This window comes from Oncorhynchus masou, unplaced genomic scaffold, assembly GCF_036934945.1.
Source record: "Oncorhynchus masou masou isolate Uvic2021 unplaced genomic scaffold, UVic_Omas_1.1 unplaced_scaffold_24___fragment_2___debris, whole genome shotgun sequence".
NCBI lineage: Eukaryota > Metazoa > Chordata > Actinopteri > Salmoniformes > Salmonidae > Oncorhynchus > Oncorhynchus masou.
This window is the reverse complement of record NW_027016552.1, coordinates 337,343-352,449: the sequence shown is the minus strand read 5'-3', so window position 1 is coordinate 352,449 and position 15,107 is coordinate 337,343. Positions and strand designations below refer to the sequence as shown.

The window sequence follows — 15,107 nt, the reverse complement described above, 5'->3', positions numbered from 1 at the left end:
GCGTCGCGAAAAACATATTCTTGGTCGTACCGATGGTGAGTTGACGCTGATCTTATATTCAGTAGTTCTTCTCGATTGTATGTAATGAAACCTAAGATGACCTGGGGTACTAATGTAAGAAATAACACGTTAAAAAAAGCTGCATAGTTTACTAGGAACGCGAAGCGAGGCGGCCATCTCTGTCGGCGCCGGAAGCTTCCAATTGTGCTCCATACACAGTGAGCTACAGTAGAAATGGTATAACACAACATACATAAACTATAATAATGTAATAAGGCACTTACTTTGATAGAAACACCGTTTGGATTTGAACCTGGGTGTCTGTAGTGACGCCTCTAGCACTAAGATGCTGTGCCTTAGACAACTGCGCCACTTGGGAGTCATGAGGCCAGGGTAGCTTCAAAATACAACACATGCTAATACTTCTCTGACGCAATTAGCATTGTTTCCAAGAGCTAATAGAATAATGTAGCTAGCTACCTAAGCATTGAGTATAACACCATAAAGGTTATGAAATGAGTAACATTACCTCGCGTGTCCACAGTTATAAGGAATATACACAAATATTATGCTACAGTAGAAAAGACATAACACGACATGCATAAACTATTATAACGTAATAAGGCACTTACTTTGATATAAGCGCACACATTTCCAAAGTTATTATTGATAAGAAAACAACTATGACTGCGATGCAGGCAACAGACGGAAAATGTGAACACGTGTGTGCATTCAACTGCACAAAGAATTGGGAAGTGTTTGAGGAATTTTGTCTGGGTCAGAAATGTAAAAATAAATGTATTGGTCCGCAAAAGTAAAAATGACTACTTATGTTAATGAATGAGGCGGAACACACCTCAATTCAAACTGTTCTTAAAAAATAAAACACTAATTTGAAATGGACAAGTTGAAAATAGTCTATAAATAAAAACACACTGTTTGCTTTGGTTTGACGGCAGCACGGATTAAATGTACAGTTGCGTAACAATCACATTCTGTAATGGAGAGAACGTTCTATTATCACCTGCATAGAGAATCTCACGCTAGCGCGACCGTTAAAATTATTTGGAACTAACGCATGAAAGGGTTAAAAGCTCATTCTTGATAATCTAACTGCACTGTCCGATTTACAGTAGGCTTTACAGCGAAAGCATGCCATGCGATTGAGGATAGTGGCCCACATCAAAATATTTTTCCACCGGCACAGGTTTCATAAATTTACAATTAGCGATTAAATATTCACATACTTTTTGAAAATCTTCCTCTGATTGGTCATTCAAAAGGTCCCAGCTATAACATGTAGTGTTGTTTTGTTAGATAAAATCCTTCTTTATATCCCAAAAAGTCTGTTTAGTTGGCGCCATCGATTTGAGTAATCCACTTGTTCAACATGGCAAGATAGGGATCCGAAAATGTACCCCAAAACCTTGTTTAAACAAGTCAAAATACATTTCTATACAATCCTCAGATACCCTAAATTGTAATTAAACTATAATATTTCATACGGAAAGAAGTATGTTCAATAGGAGAGCGATATTAGCAGGTGCGCGTCCTCTTCATCGCGCACATTAAAGAATTTCCAAGTCTGCGTCCCTGTAGTAAAACTAATTTCTTACTCGTTTGGAAGATACAAGCCTGAAACCTTGAACAAAGACTACTGACACCCTGTGGAAGCCATAGGAATTGCATACTGGGAGCTAGATTTAATTTCCCTATACGTTCCATTGAAAGAGCATGGGCTCTCAAATAAAATAAATTCTGGTTTGTTTTTCTTTGGATTTTCTCCTACCATATCTATTGTGTTATATTCTCCTACATTATTTAAAAATTTCTACAAACTTCAGTGTTTTCTTTCCAATGGTACCAATTATATGCATAACCACAATCCACTGAGCAACCAATGCACATAATAAGTAGTTTTGAACCATTTGATTTTTCCAAAACCACACCCATAAATTTCACAAATCAAAAGCGCAGTGCACAAAACAGTGCAGTTTTCACAATAAAAACTTTTGTTGTTTTTCTGGAAATGTAGCAAATATACAATGCTGGACTTCAGTGGTAACACACTACACTCCTAAGAATGCATTTCAAACCAGATCAAAGTCATACTCCTTAAGCCCAATGTTGCATATATGAAACATTCAGGAATCTTGTTTGTAGTGCAAATATTCTGTCAACCTCACTGAACAAAACCCTTAGTTTTTTTATTCCAACAGGTTGTAGGGCAAACATTCTGTCAATGTAACTGAAAACTCTTAAAAGGTGTTCACCTAGCTAGTTAAAACATGTCAAGCAGGTAGTCCCAGTCTTGAACAGACCCAGTCTTTTAGCAGAAGAATAGGAAGATCTCAACTGCACAAATGGGTTTCTTGAGTTTCAAAGACCGTTGCTTTGATCACAAATCACCCGCTTAGTCACAGGAAGAACTTGGTTTGGAGGAACCTAACCCTTGCAGAGCACTGAATGCCCAGGTCCACGAAAACATTCTCAATTACCTCAAAAGTGTACTTAGAGTACCCAAAAAACGTATCTTCAAGGCGAAGTTGAGGCCAAACAGGTAAACAAATGCAGATGGCAGGTCTGGAAGATATTTTTAAGACAACAGCCTCTTCCAGCACAATAACCGTGAGGATGCCAGCTTCGACGCCTCTGGTCTGGCTCTTCTCTGGAGCAGTGTCCTGGTTAAAACAAGGACAAAGGGTGCGAAGCATTCCAAATGAGTGTAAAATCTACATTTCCCAAGCAATGAATTCTGCTTTATAATGAAGTTCTGTTTCAAATATTCAGAGGTGCTTTTAATGAAACACTCACCACGCATGTCTTCAGTAGCTTTGCTGGATTTTCGCGAACAAACAAGGGGAGGCCTTCCAGGACTATTATCTTCCTCTGTGCCACAATGTTTGAGGTCGGAAAAACAATACGCAAAAGAAAACAATATGATTTATTTGTGAGTAATTTGTGGCATTTATGATACCTTAAATGCAGATATTGCTAAAACGTGATACGTTGCTGAAAGATTAAGCATTTTGAGGTACTCCCTAGACCTACCATACACCACCCGCACATTTAAATTGGCAGACTGAGTCCAGAACAAACCACAGCTAGTGTCAATTCTGAGAGGGAAGTGAAATGGATCAGTAATTTTTGGGGTTGAAAATCATGCCAGGAAGATTTTCCTGTCCTATAAATAGAGTTGTGTCTGGCTTTCACCAGGATATGATATACCTGTGTTCTAAAATGGCAAGGTTAGACTAGGCTCTAAGCAAGGGCAGTCAGGTGTTAATATACAACATCTTGGATCTCCTGTCCAAGAGCTCCCCTTCTGGCTCGGTACAGTTTGAGGCGAGTGCTGGTTTAAAGATGCTCTGAATGTCTCCAGCAGTTTCACGTTGGTGATGCACTTAATTTCAACACAGATCTGTTGATGGCAACAAAGAGAAACCTAATCAAAGGCCTTAGCTGAAAGGATTTGTTTAGAATATTGCATCAATAAGTTCTTGAACAATACCATTGATTTTTATGTTATGTTTAGTAATTATCTCTGAGTTAAGTACATATTGAAGCATATGAAATATGGAAAAGTGCAAAATATCAACAATAACAAAAATAATATATTCTGTGTTGCACTTTTAGAAACGTGTAATACTGTCTGTATATATAAAAACAGAGACAGCAAGGGTTCAAACTGTAGAACGCAGTTCATACAGTTGAATATAAAAATGTATTTTTTCAAACATAACTATGCTACATTTTATCTCTGGGACCCTCAGACATGACAAATCAGAGCAATATTACTGAATGTACAGTGGTGCAAAAACGTATTTAGTCAGCCACTAATTGTGCAAGTTCTCCCACTTCAAAAAATGAGAGAGGCCTGTAATTGTCATCGTAGGTACACTTCAACTATGACAGACAAAATGAGAAAAGAAAATCCAGAAAATCACATTGTAGGCTTTTTAATGAATTTATTTGCAGATTATGGTGGAAAATAAGAATTTGGTCAATAACAAGTTTATCTCAATACTTTGTTATATACCCTTTGTTGGCAATGACAGAGGTCAAACATTTTCTGTAAGTCTTCACAAGGTTTTCACACAATGTTGCTGGTATTTTGGCCCATTCCTCCATGCAGATCTCCTCCAGAGCAGTGATGTTTTGGGGCTGTTTCTGGGCAAGACGGACTTTCAACTCCCTCCAAAGATTTTCTATGGGGTTGAGATCTGGAGACTGGCTCGGCCACTCCAGGAATTTGAAATGCTTCTTACGAAGCCACTCTTTCGTTGCCCGGGCGGTGTGTTTGGGATCATTGTCATGCTGAAAGACCCAGCCACGTTTCATCTTCAATGCCCTTGCTGATGGAAGGAGGTTTTCACTCAATCTCATGATACATGGCCCATTCATTCTTTCCTTTACATGGATCAGTCGTCCTGGTCCCTTTGCAGAAAAACAGCCCCAAAACATGATGTTATACCCCCATGCTTCACAGTAGGTATGGTGTTCTTTGGATGCAACTCAGCATTCTTTGCTCTCCAAACACGACGAGCTGAGTTTTTACCAAAAAGTTCTATTTTGGTTTCATCTGACATTCTCCCAATCTTCTTCTGGATCATCCAAATGCTCTCTAGCAACCTTCAGACAGGCCTGGACGTGTACTGGCTTAAGCAGGGGGACACGTCTGGCACTGCAGGATTTGAGTCCCTGGCGGCGTAGTGTGTTACTGATGGTAGGCTTTGTTACTTTGGTCCCAGCTCTCTGCAGGTCATTCACTAGGTCCCCCCGTGTGGTTCTGGGATTTTTGCTCACTGTTCTTGTGATCATTTTGACCCCACGGGGTGAGATCTTGCGTGGAGCCCCATATCGAGGGAGATGATCAGTGGTCTTGTATGTCTTCCGTTTCCTAATAATTGCTCCCACAATTGATTTCTTCAAACCAAGCTGCATACCTATTGCAGATTCAGTCTTCCCAGCCTGGTGCAGGTCTACAATTTCATTTCTGGTGTCCTTTGACAGCTCTTTGGTCTTGGCCATAGTGGAGTTTGGAGTGTGACTGTTTGAGGTTGTGGACAGGTGTCTTTTATACTGATAACAAGTTCAAACAGGTGCCATTAATACAGGTAATTAGTGGAGGACAGAGGAGCCTCTTAAAGAAGAAGTTACAGGTCTGTGAGAGCCAGAAATCTTACTTGTTTGAAGGTGACCAAATACTTATTTTCCACTATAGTTTGCAAATAAATTCATAAAAAATCCTACAATGTGATTTTCTGGATTGTTTTTCTAATTTTGTCTGTCATAGTTGAAGTGTACCTATGATGAAAATTACAGGCCTCTCTCATCTTTTAAGTGGGAGAACTTGCACAATTGGTGGCTGACTAAATACTTTTTTGCCCCACTGTAAGTACATTATTTACCTTCAGAGGTGAATGTACCAAACCAGTTGATGTGATAAAAGTGTTTTGTGGTTGTGCACTCTCTTAAAAAAATAGCATGGTATTTTTTCACCCTAATAGCTACATTCAATTGGACACTGCAGTTATTTTAACAAGAATTTAAGCTTTCTACCCATATAAGACATGTCTATGTCCTGGAAAGTTGGCTGTTACTTACGTCATTGTAGTCACATCAGCCCACCATAGCAACAACCGTCCCGGTTTAGGGACACCAATCCCGTAGTTAAAGGTACAGACACAATCAGAGTAAAGACGGGGCCAGTTTGCTCCTCCTATTTGACAGTGTTTCAGAAGGACCTCTTGATTGAAGTGGACAAATTTGCAGAATTTACATTGCATGTGTTCAAGTTCCTGCAAAAAAAATGCAACGATTGGTTAGCTGGCAACTATGTTCCAATTTAAACACTGGCTTCTGGGTTTCTAGGGTGAATACATATAAATAAACAATGCTAAATTATTCATAATTTATTAGGAATACAAATGAGAAAATTACAATCAATAGAAAGCGAATTGTAATAATACTAATGACCACATTACTGATAAACGTATAAATGCAAAATCACCATGATGGTATTCAGGAACATAAAATAAATATAAACCCAAAGGGGCCACATGTTTGACACCTCTGGTAGTCTAACCTTGAAAAAAAGAAAACATTGTCTCTTTGCATGTTTTGTAGCTTGTTTTGGCATATGTCAGTGTTGACTTATATTCCTTATGTGGCAAACACAATTAAATACATGATTGGGGCAGCAGGGTAGCCTAGTGGTTAGAGTGTTAGACTAGTAACCGAAAGGTTGCAAGTTCAAACCCCGAGCAGACAAGGTACAAATCTGTCATTCTGCCCCTGAACAGGCAGTTAACCCACTGTTCCTAGGCTGTCATTGAAGATAAGAATTTGTTCTTCACTGACTTGCCTAGTTAAATAAAGGTAAAATAAAAAATTCCTACAAAGATATGGTATAACATATCTTAGACAATATATGGCCCAGATGAGTATTATAATAAATGTGTATGTTCTGAAAATGTAACCTATACAAAAGAAAACAGGTTTGATATTGTTTTTAAAAGTCATATAAAACCCCAAGACAATTACTAGAAGATACAGTACAAGTCAAAAGTTTGGACACGCCTACTCATTCAAGTTTTTTTCAGTTTTATTTGTACTGTTGCCTACATCGTAGAATAATAGTGAAGACATCAAAACTATGAAATAACACATATGGAATCATGTAGTAACCCAGAAAGTGTTACACAAATCAAAATATATTTTGTATTGAGGTTCTTCAAATAGTCACTATTTGCCTTGATGGCAGCTTTGCATATGCTTGGCATTCTCTCAACCAGCTTCACCTGGAATGCTATTCCAACAGTCTTGAAGGAATTCCCATCTGCTGAGCACTTGTTGGCTGCTTTTCCTTCACTCTGCGGTCATACTCATCCCAAACCATTTCAATTGGGTTGAGGTCGGGTGATTGTGGAGGCCAGGTCATCTGAATCAGCACTCTCCTTATTGGAGAGTCACCAATACAGTGTTTACACAGTGCTGGAAATATTTGATCTCAAAAAGCAAATCTGTGCCAAACAAGGTAAATATATCTATGAAATATTTCCACAAGTGTAGTAAAGTGCCTTCAAAAATACAGCAAGATTGAGAAATAGGCCTACTTCCACTCCGATCTTGACAAACCATTTCTGTATGGACCTCGCTTTGTGCACAGGGGCATTGTCATGCTGAAACAGGAAAGGGCCTTCCCCAATCTGTTGCCACAAAGTTAGAAGCACAGAATGTCATCATCTAGAATGTCATTGTATGCTGTTGTGTTAAGATTTCCCTTCACTGGAACTAAGGGGCCTTGCCAGAATCATAAAAGACAGCCCTCGACCATTATTCCTCCTCCACCAAATTTGACAGTTGGCACTATGCAAAATGTTGCTCAACAGTGAAACACTTGCAATGTTACATGATGGAATAAGAGTTTGCCTTATGATAATTTGAAATACATTTTTAAACCATAATTCAACCAAGCTTAATAGGTGTACAATTTGGCAAGCACAAATTACTGTCTCACAAAAAATATGTATTTTATATATTTTTTACTTTTCCCCCTTCTTCTCCCCAATTTTGTGGTATCCAATTGGTAGTTACAGTCTTGTCTCATCGCTGCAAATCCTGTACAGACTCGGGAGAGGCAAAGATCAAGAGCCATGTGTCCTCCGAAACACAATCCAACCAAGCCGCACTGCTTCTTGACACAATGCGCACTTACCCTGAAAGCCAGCCACACCAATGTGTCAGAGGAAACACCATACACCTGGTGACCGTGTCAGGGTGCATGCACCCGGCCCGCCACAGGAGTCACTAGAGCGTGATGGGACGAGACATCCCTGCCGGGCCAAACCCTCCCCTATAACCTGGACGACGCTGAGCCGATTGTGCACCACCCCATAGGTCTCCCGGTTGCAGCCGGCTGCGACAGAGCCTGGACTCGAACCAAAATCTCTAGTGGCACAGCTAGCAACTGCGTTGTCGTGCCTTAGACCACTACGCCACTTGGGGGACCATAACTGTTTATTATTGTGTCTAAAAATGTTTAATTGATGGTTAAAGTAATTGACCCATTGTTAAATTGCTTTTATGTGAACTGTTGATGAACCCATTTTTGCCATTGGGCCCAGGCATCAGATTCCCTTTATTGCAGAGTTGGTTTATTAATGGATTTCTTTCATTGATCCCTAATATTCTGGACCCCTTCTCTTGATATATTCCATTGAATCTGTTGAAAATTCAAATTAAACACCATATTCAAAGGTATGGCTTTAGATAAATGTACTGAAAACACTATTGAACTCCATGATCAAATTGGTCTTCCACCCAGTGGGTGTGTTTTCTGGTATTTAATTAAATGTATTCAGTGCATGCAAGAGAGCCTCACCCCAGAGCGTGTTACTCACTTGCATACATTAAGTCTGAGTACCAACTACTGAGAAGTGCTTACATCAAAGCGTAAGAAAGTCTGTCGAGCCCAATGTCACAACTTCCGCCGAAGTCATTTTCGACTTGGCACCATCATTGACTTTCAACTTGGTACCATCATAGGATACCACCTTTCCAACAAGTCAGTTCGACAAATTTCTGCCCTGCTAGAGCTGCCCCGGTCAACTGTAAGTACTGTTATTGGGAAGTGGAAACGTCTAGGTCCAACACCGGCTCAGCCACGAAGGGGTAGGACACATACACACAAGCTCACAGAACAGGCCCGCTGAGTTTTGAAGAGCGTTGTGTGTAAAAATCGTCTGTCCTCTGTTGCAACACTCACTATGGAGTTCCAAACTGCCTCAGTAAGCAACAAGAACTGTTCGGGAGCTTCATGAAATGCATTTACATAGCCGAGCATCCGCACACAAGCCTTAGATCACCATGCACAATGATTTACACCAGGAGTGGTGTAGAGCTTGCCGCCATTGGAGTCCGGGGCTGTTTTTCATGGTTTCCGGCTAGGCCCCTTAGTTCCAGTGAAGGGAAATCTAAACACTACAGCAAACAATGACATTCTAGACAATTCTGTGCTTCCAACTTTGTGGTAACAAAAGTTTCAGCATGACAATGCCCCCGTGCAAAAGCGAGGTCCATACAAAAATGGGTTGTCGAGATCCGTGTGGAAGACCTTGACTGGCATTGAACCAGGCCTAATCGCCCAACATCAGTGCCCAACCCCAACCGCAAGTTCCCATAGCAATGTTCTAGTGGAAAGCCTTCCCAGAAGAGTGGAGGCTGTCATAGCAGCAAAGGGGGGACCAACTCCATATTAATGCCCATGATTAGGGAATGAAATGTTCGACGAGCAGTTGTCCACATACTTTTGGTCATGTATGCACTCAGTGCATTGTATACAGCCTTATTCTAAGTGGGGGTTTTTATTTTAAAAAATGTCTCATCAATCTACACATAATATCCCATAATGACAAAGTGAAAACAGGTTTTTGTTTTTTTGTGCACATAACTATTCAGGCCCTTTGCTATGAGACTTGAAATTGAGGTCAGGTGCATCCTGTTTCCATTGATCATCCTTGAGATGTTTCTAAAACTTGATTGGAGTCCACATGTGGTAAATTCAATTGATTGGACATGATTTAGAAAGGCATGCACCTGTCTATATAAGGTCCCACAGTTGACTGTGCATGTCAGGGCAAAAACCAAGCCATTAGGTCGAAGGAATTGTCCGTAGAGCTCCAAGACAGGATTGTGTCGAGGCACAACACTCTTCTAAAGGACTCAGACCATGAGAAAGAAGATTCTCTGGTCTGATGACACCAAGATTGAACTTTTTGGCCTGAATGCCAAACGTCAGGTCTGGAGGAAACCTGGCACCATCCCTACGGTGAAGCATGGTTGTGGCAGCATCATGCTGTAGGAATGTTTCTCAGCAGCAGGGACTGGGAGACTAGTCAGGATGGAGGGAAAGATGAACAGAGCAAAGTACACAGAGATCCTTGATGAAAACCTGCTCCAGAGTGCTCAGGACCTCAGACTGGGACGAAGTTTTACCTTCCAACAGAACAATGACCCTAAGCACACAGCCAAGACAATGCATGAGTGGATAAGGGAGAAGTCTCTGAATGTCCTTGAGTGGCCAAGCCAGAGCTCGGACCCGATCGAACATCTCTGGAGAGACCTGAAAATAGCTGTGCAGCGACGCTCCCGATCCAACCTGACAGAGCTTGAGAGGATCTGCAGAGAAGAATGAGAGAAATTCCCCAAATACAGGTGTGCCAAGCTTGTAGCGTCATACCTTGGAAGATTCGATGCTGTAATCACTACCAAAAAAGTACTGATCAAAGGGTCTGAATACTTATGTAAATGTAATATTTCAGATTTCGTTTGTCCTAAATTTGCTAAAATAATGTGGCTTTGTCATTATGGTGTACTGTGTGTAGATTGATGAAGGGGGGAAATATCAATTTAATCAATTTTAGAATAAGGCTGTAAAGTAATAAAATGTGGAAAAAGTCAAGGGGTCTGAATACTTTCCGAATGCACTGTATTCTGATCAACTGGCGTGCTCTTGTGTCAGAAAAAAAGTACCACATTAATCAGATATACCTGGCCAAAGATTTTTTACCAAATACTTCGATACTGTGTTTTGCCTTTGTAGGGCAGTGTACTATACCCTACTGTAATGTACTCTCCTGTATTGTACCCTACTGTACTGCATGTACTGTACTGTACCCTACTGTGCTCTAATGCACTCTACTGTACTGTGCTCTATTGAACTGTGCTTTACTGTACTATATTGTCCTCAAGGTTACTCTACTTGAGTTCCTTACAATTGAAGAAAGGGCCCTTGGACTCTTGATCTAGTGGACTTGACAACATAAACTCGGTCTTTAACTTCTTATGGTATAGGCGACGCTTGCTTCCCACTGGGACAAAAGCCAGGGAAAATGCAGTGCGGCAAATTCAGATAAAATGATATAAAAATCAAACTTTCATTAAATCACACATGTAAGATACTAAATTAAAGCTACACTCGTTGTGAATCCAGCCAACATGTCAGATTTTAAAAAGGCTTTTTGGCGACAGCATAAGAAGCTATTATCTGATGATAGCACAACAGTAAACAAAGAGTAGCATATTTCAACCCTGCAGGCGCTACACAAAACGCAGAAATAAAATATAAAACTCGCCTTACCTTTGACCAGCTTCTTTTGTTGGCACTCCAATATGTCCCATAAACATCACAATTTGTCCTTTTCTTCGATTAATTCCGTCCATATATATCTAAAATGTCAATTTATTTGGTGTGTTTGATCCAGAAAAAAACAGCTTCCAAATTGGACAAAGTCACTGCAAAATATTTCAAAAGTTGCCTGTAAAACTTTGCCTAAAAATTTCAAACTACTTTTGTAATACAACTTTAGGTATTTTTAAATGTTAATAATCGATCAAATTGAAGACGGGTCTATATGTTTTCAATAGAGGACGAGAGGAACAAGTGCCTAAGAAATATTGTTTCCCAATGAGAACTCACTGAACAGACAGACCTAAAAAAAGCATTCTGAACGGTTAGTCCTCGGGGTTTTGCCTGCTACATAAGTTCTGTTATATTCACAGACACGATTCAAACAGTTTTTAGAAACTTCAGTGTTTTCTATCCAAATCTACTAATAATATGCATATCTTATATTCTTGGCATGAGTAGCAGGAAATTGAAATTGGGCACGCTATTTATAAGAAGTTAAGATAATGGGCATAATGCCAACCCAGAGATGGGGCACCTATCTAGGATATATAAACAGGTCCATTGTGAGTGTCTGATTAGGATGTTGTAACCTGTAACATGTTATACCTGAGTAAAGGATTATGCTTGAACTTTTACCGAATTCTCTGACGTGAGTTATTCAGAAATTAACCCAAAGTCCAGCTCTGCAGAATTATTTTCAATGATTTCCTCAGCAAAGTAACCCCTCTTAGCTTCATCCATCCTCCTCTGTGCTTCATTTCTGTGACGTTTACATAGGGCCAAATCATGCTGCTCTTGAGAGTTCTTACATGTTTTAAAACCTGTTTGGGAAAGGCTAACAGGACACCTCGAAAACATCCGGTGAAGAGCGCGAAATTCAAACGACAGTATCATAAACATTTAACTTTCATAAAATCACAACTGTAATACATCAAAATATAGCTAACTTCTTGTTAATCCAGTCGCTGTGTCAGATTTCAAAAAGGCTTTACAGCAAAAGCAAACCATGTGATTATCTGAGGACAGCGCCCCGCTTACAAAACCATTGAAAACATATTTTAACCAGGCAGGTGCGACACGAAACTCAGAAATAGCGATATAATAAAAGCCTTACCTTTTGATGATCTTCTTCTGTTGGCACTCCAAAAGGTCCCATTTACATCACAAATGGTCCTTTTGTTCGATAATGTCCTTCTTTATATCCATAAAAACTCAGTTTAGCTGGCATGCTTCAGTCAATAATACCTCCAGTTTCCCTCCTTCAAAATGCATACAAAATGAATCCCAAACGTTACTAATAAACTTTTCCAAACAAGTCAAACAACGTTTGTAATCAAACCTTAGGTACCCTAATATGTAAATAAACAATACATTTAAGACAGAGAATCATTATTGTCTATACCGGAGAAAAATACCAAAGAACGCGCTCCCTTCCAAGCGCTTGGAAACACTACAGCCAAAATGGGAGCCACCTAGAAAAAATACAATTTCTGGGTCATTTTTTACAAAAAACAGCCTGAAAATCTTTCTAAAGACTGTCTATTGGAATCCCTGGGCACTGCAATCTGGGAGGTCTTCGCCTTATGATTAAAGTGATAGCCACTGAACTTAACTGCTAAGCTGAATTTTCTTTTGGGGGGGATGGTTTGTCCTCTGGGTTTCGCCTGCCATATCAGTTCTGTTATACTCACAGACATTATTTTAACAGTTTTAGTGTTTTCTATCCAAATCGACCAATGATATGCATATCCTAGCTTCTGGGCCTGAGTACCAGGCAGTTTACTTTGGGCACGCTTTTCATCCGGACGTCAAAATACTGCCCCCTGTCCAAAACAAGTTTTAAAGGCCTTGCTTGAATAGATTCTTGAATTTCATGATTAAACCCAGGGCTAGATCTCTGCTTTACCCTGACCAGTCTAATGGGAGACACCACATCAAGGAATCTACATTTAAAGGCTTCCCAAGCACTGTCCACCCCATACACTATCAAGCACAGGTGACCAGTCAATTTTACCCACTTCCTCCCTAAACTTTTCTACACAGTATTTTTTGAGTCCTCTGATTCTAACGGTTTTGTGACACTTAAATATATCTTTAAAAATCCTCCTTGTAAAATGTAATAAAAATGTAATAAAATTATCACTGATTCTATAGACTATTACTCCACTCTGCGATATTTTAGATTGATCAGACACCAATATTCAGTCAATTGTACTTTGCACTGTTTCACATATCCTGGTAAGCCTGTCAATCTGCTAGAACAGGATACATGCAGTGGTCAAAATTATGATGAAGAAGCGGACATGCTATTCATGACAGATGTTAATTCTGTTCAAAGTGGCAAAGAGAAATGGTTTACAAACTTAAAGCTTACCCCACGGACATGATAACTATGATTATGATTGAAATTTGGATAATAAATGGTTGAAATTATTACTATTAAGATTGAAATTTGGATAATAAGATTGAAATGTGAATAATAGGATGGTTGAAATTTAGGTATTAAGGTATTAAGTATTGAGTGAATGAGAGCTGTCAGGGGACTAGCTCCAGTGTGAATATAGAGTGAATGTGAGTTTTCCAGTTCTGTGAGCTGAGTTTTTCAATCTGTAACGTAATCTAGGAGTCTGTCCAACACCGCCATTGGATCTACAGGTAGAGGATAACATGTCTCAGAAATCTAATTCATAACATGCCTCAGAGGATAACATGTCACGTTAGTAACAAGGACAACATGTCTTGTTAGTAAAGAGGAAAACATGTCTCATCAGTAACGATGATAACGTCTCTGAGGTTAACATGACTTTAGATTACATGAGGTTAACATGTCTCATCAGTGGAGTTTGATGTATAACGTTATTATGTATGGAGATATGAAAGAAGAGAGAACTATTTCCGAATATGCTGTTAAATAGAGGTAATTTAAATATCTAAACCCCTGTATGAATAGAACACTAGTCTCGATGAGGAATTTGTGATGTAATACAAATGTATATTGGGTTACTAGAGAAAAAGTAATATAATACTGAGTATAGTTGGTTATTATGATGATCTGATGAATTAAGAATAGAAAAATTATAATAATATACAACCTACACACCCACACCCATACATACAGTGGAGCAAAAAAGTATTTAGTCAGCCACCAATTGTGCAAGTTCTCCCACTTAAAAAGATGAGAGAGGTCTGTAATTTTCATCATAGGTACATTTCAACAATGACAGACAAAATGAGAAAAAAAATCCAGAAAATCACTTTGTAGAATTTTTCATTAATTTATTTGCAAATTATGGTAGAAAATAAGTATTTGGTCAATAACAAAAGGATATCTCAATACTTTGTTAAATACCCTTTGTTGGCAATGACAGAGGTCAAAGGTTTTCTGTAAGTCCTCACAAGGTTTTCACACACTGTTGCTGGTATTTTGGCCCATTCCTCCATGCAGATCTCCTCTAGAGCAGTGATGTTCTGGGGCTGTTGCTGGGCAACACGGACTTTCATGTGTCTGAAATATAATTCTGTATAGACATGGGTTTATTGAGACTTCTTGCCCAAGCTGAAGTAAACTCGATTAATGATTAAGAATTTTTAGGACTGATTCAAATGTAGCATAGTGAAAACTAAGTACATGTTTATATTCTTTCTTCCAAGACTGATGGAATGTCTGCTACCAAGTTTTTTTTTCATGTTGATTAATGATTCTGTATCTCTCAGTTTGAAAGGCTTCCTGTGGCAAGGCCTTGGGAGAGCAGTTAAAAGTGCCTGGATCCAGCTGTTTAGGGACCTCCCAAATTAAGGAAGGCCTGGTCATTTTGTTTGTGTTTACCCTACAATTTTTTGCCACACACATGCCAGCACCCACACATAACCCACCTATTAATTAATATTTGTTAGTAGAACTCTGAGTTTTAGT

At 39.3% G+C, this 15,107-nt stretch overlaps 1 long non-coding RNA gene across 1 annotated transcript; it reads right to left on the bottom strand.

Moving 5' to 3' along the window:
- Positions 1-2,222: 2,222 nt before the first annotated feature.
- Positions 2,223-11,425, bottom strand: LOC135538792 (uncharacterized). Its single transcript, XR_010455488.1, has 4 exons — positions 11,144-11,425; positions 5,608-5,801; positions 2,815-3,421; positions 2,223-2,681 (listed from the first exon to the last, which is right to left on the bottom strand). It is a non-coding gene; the product is annotated as an uncharacterized LOC135538792 (long non-coding RNA).
- Between the last annotated feature and the right edge of the window lie 3,682 nt (positions 11,426-15,107).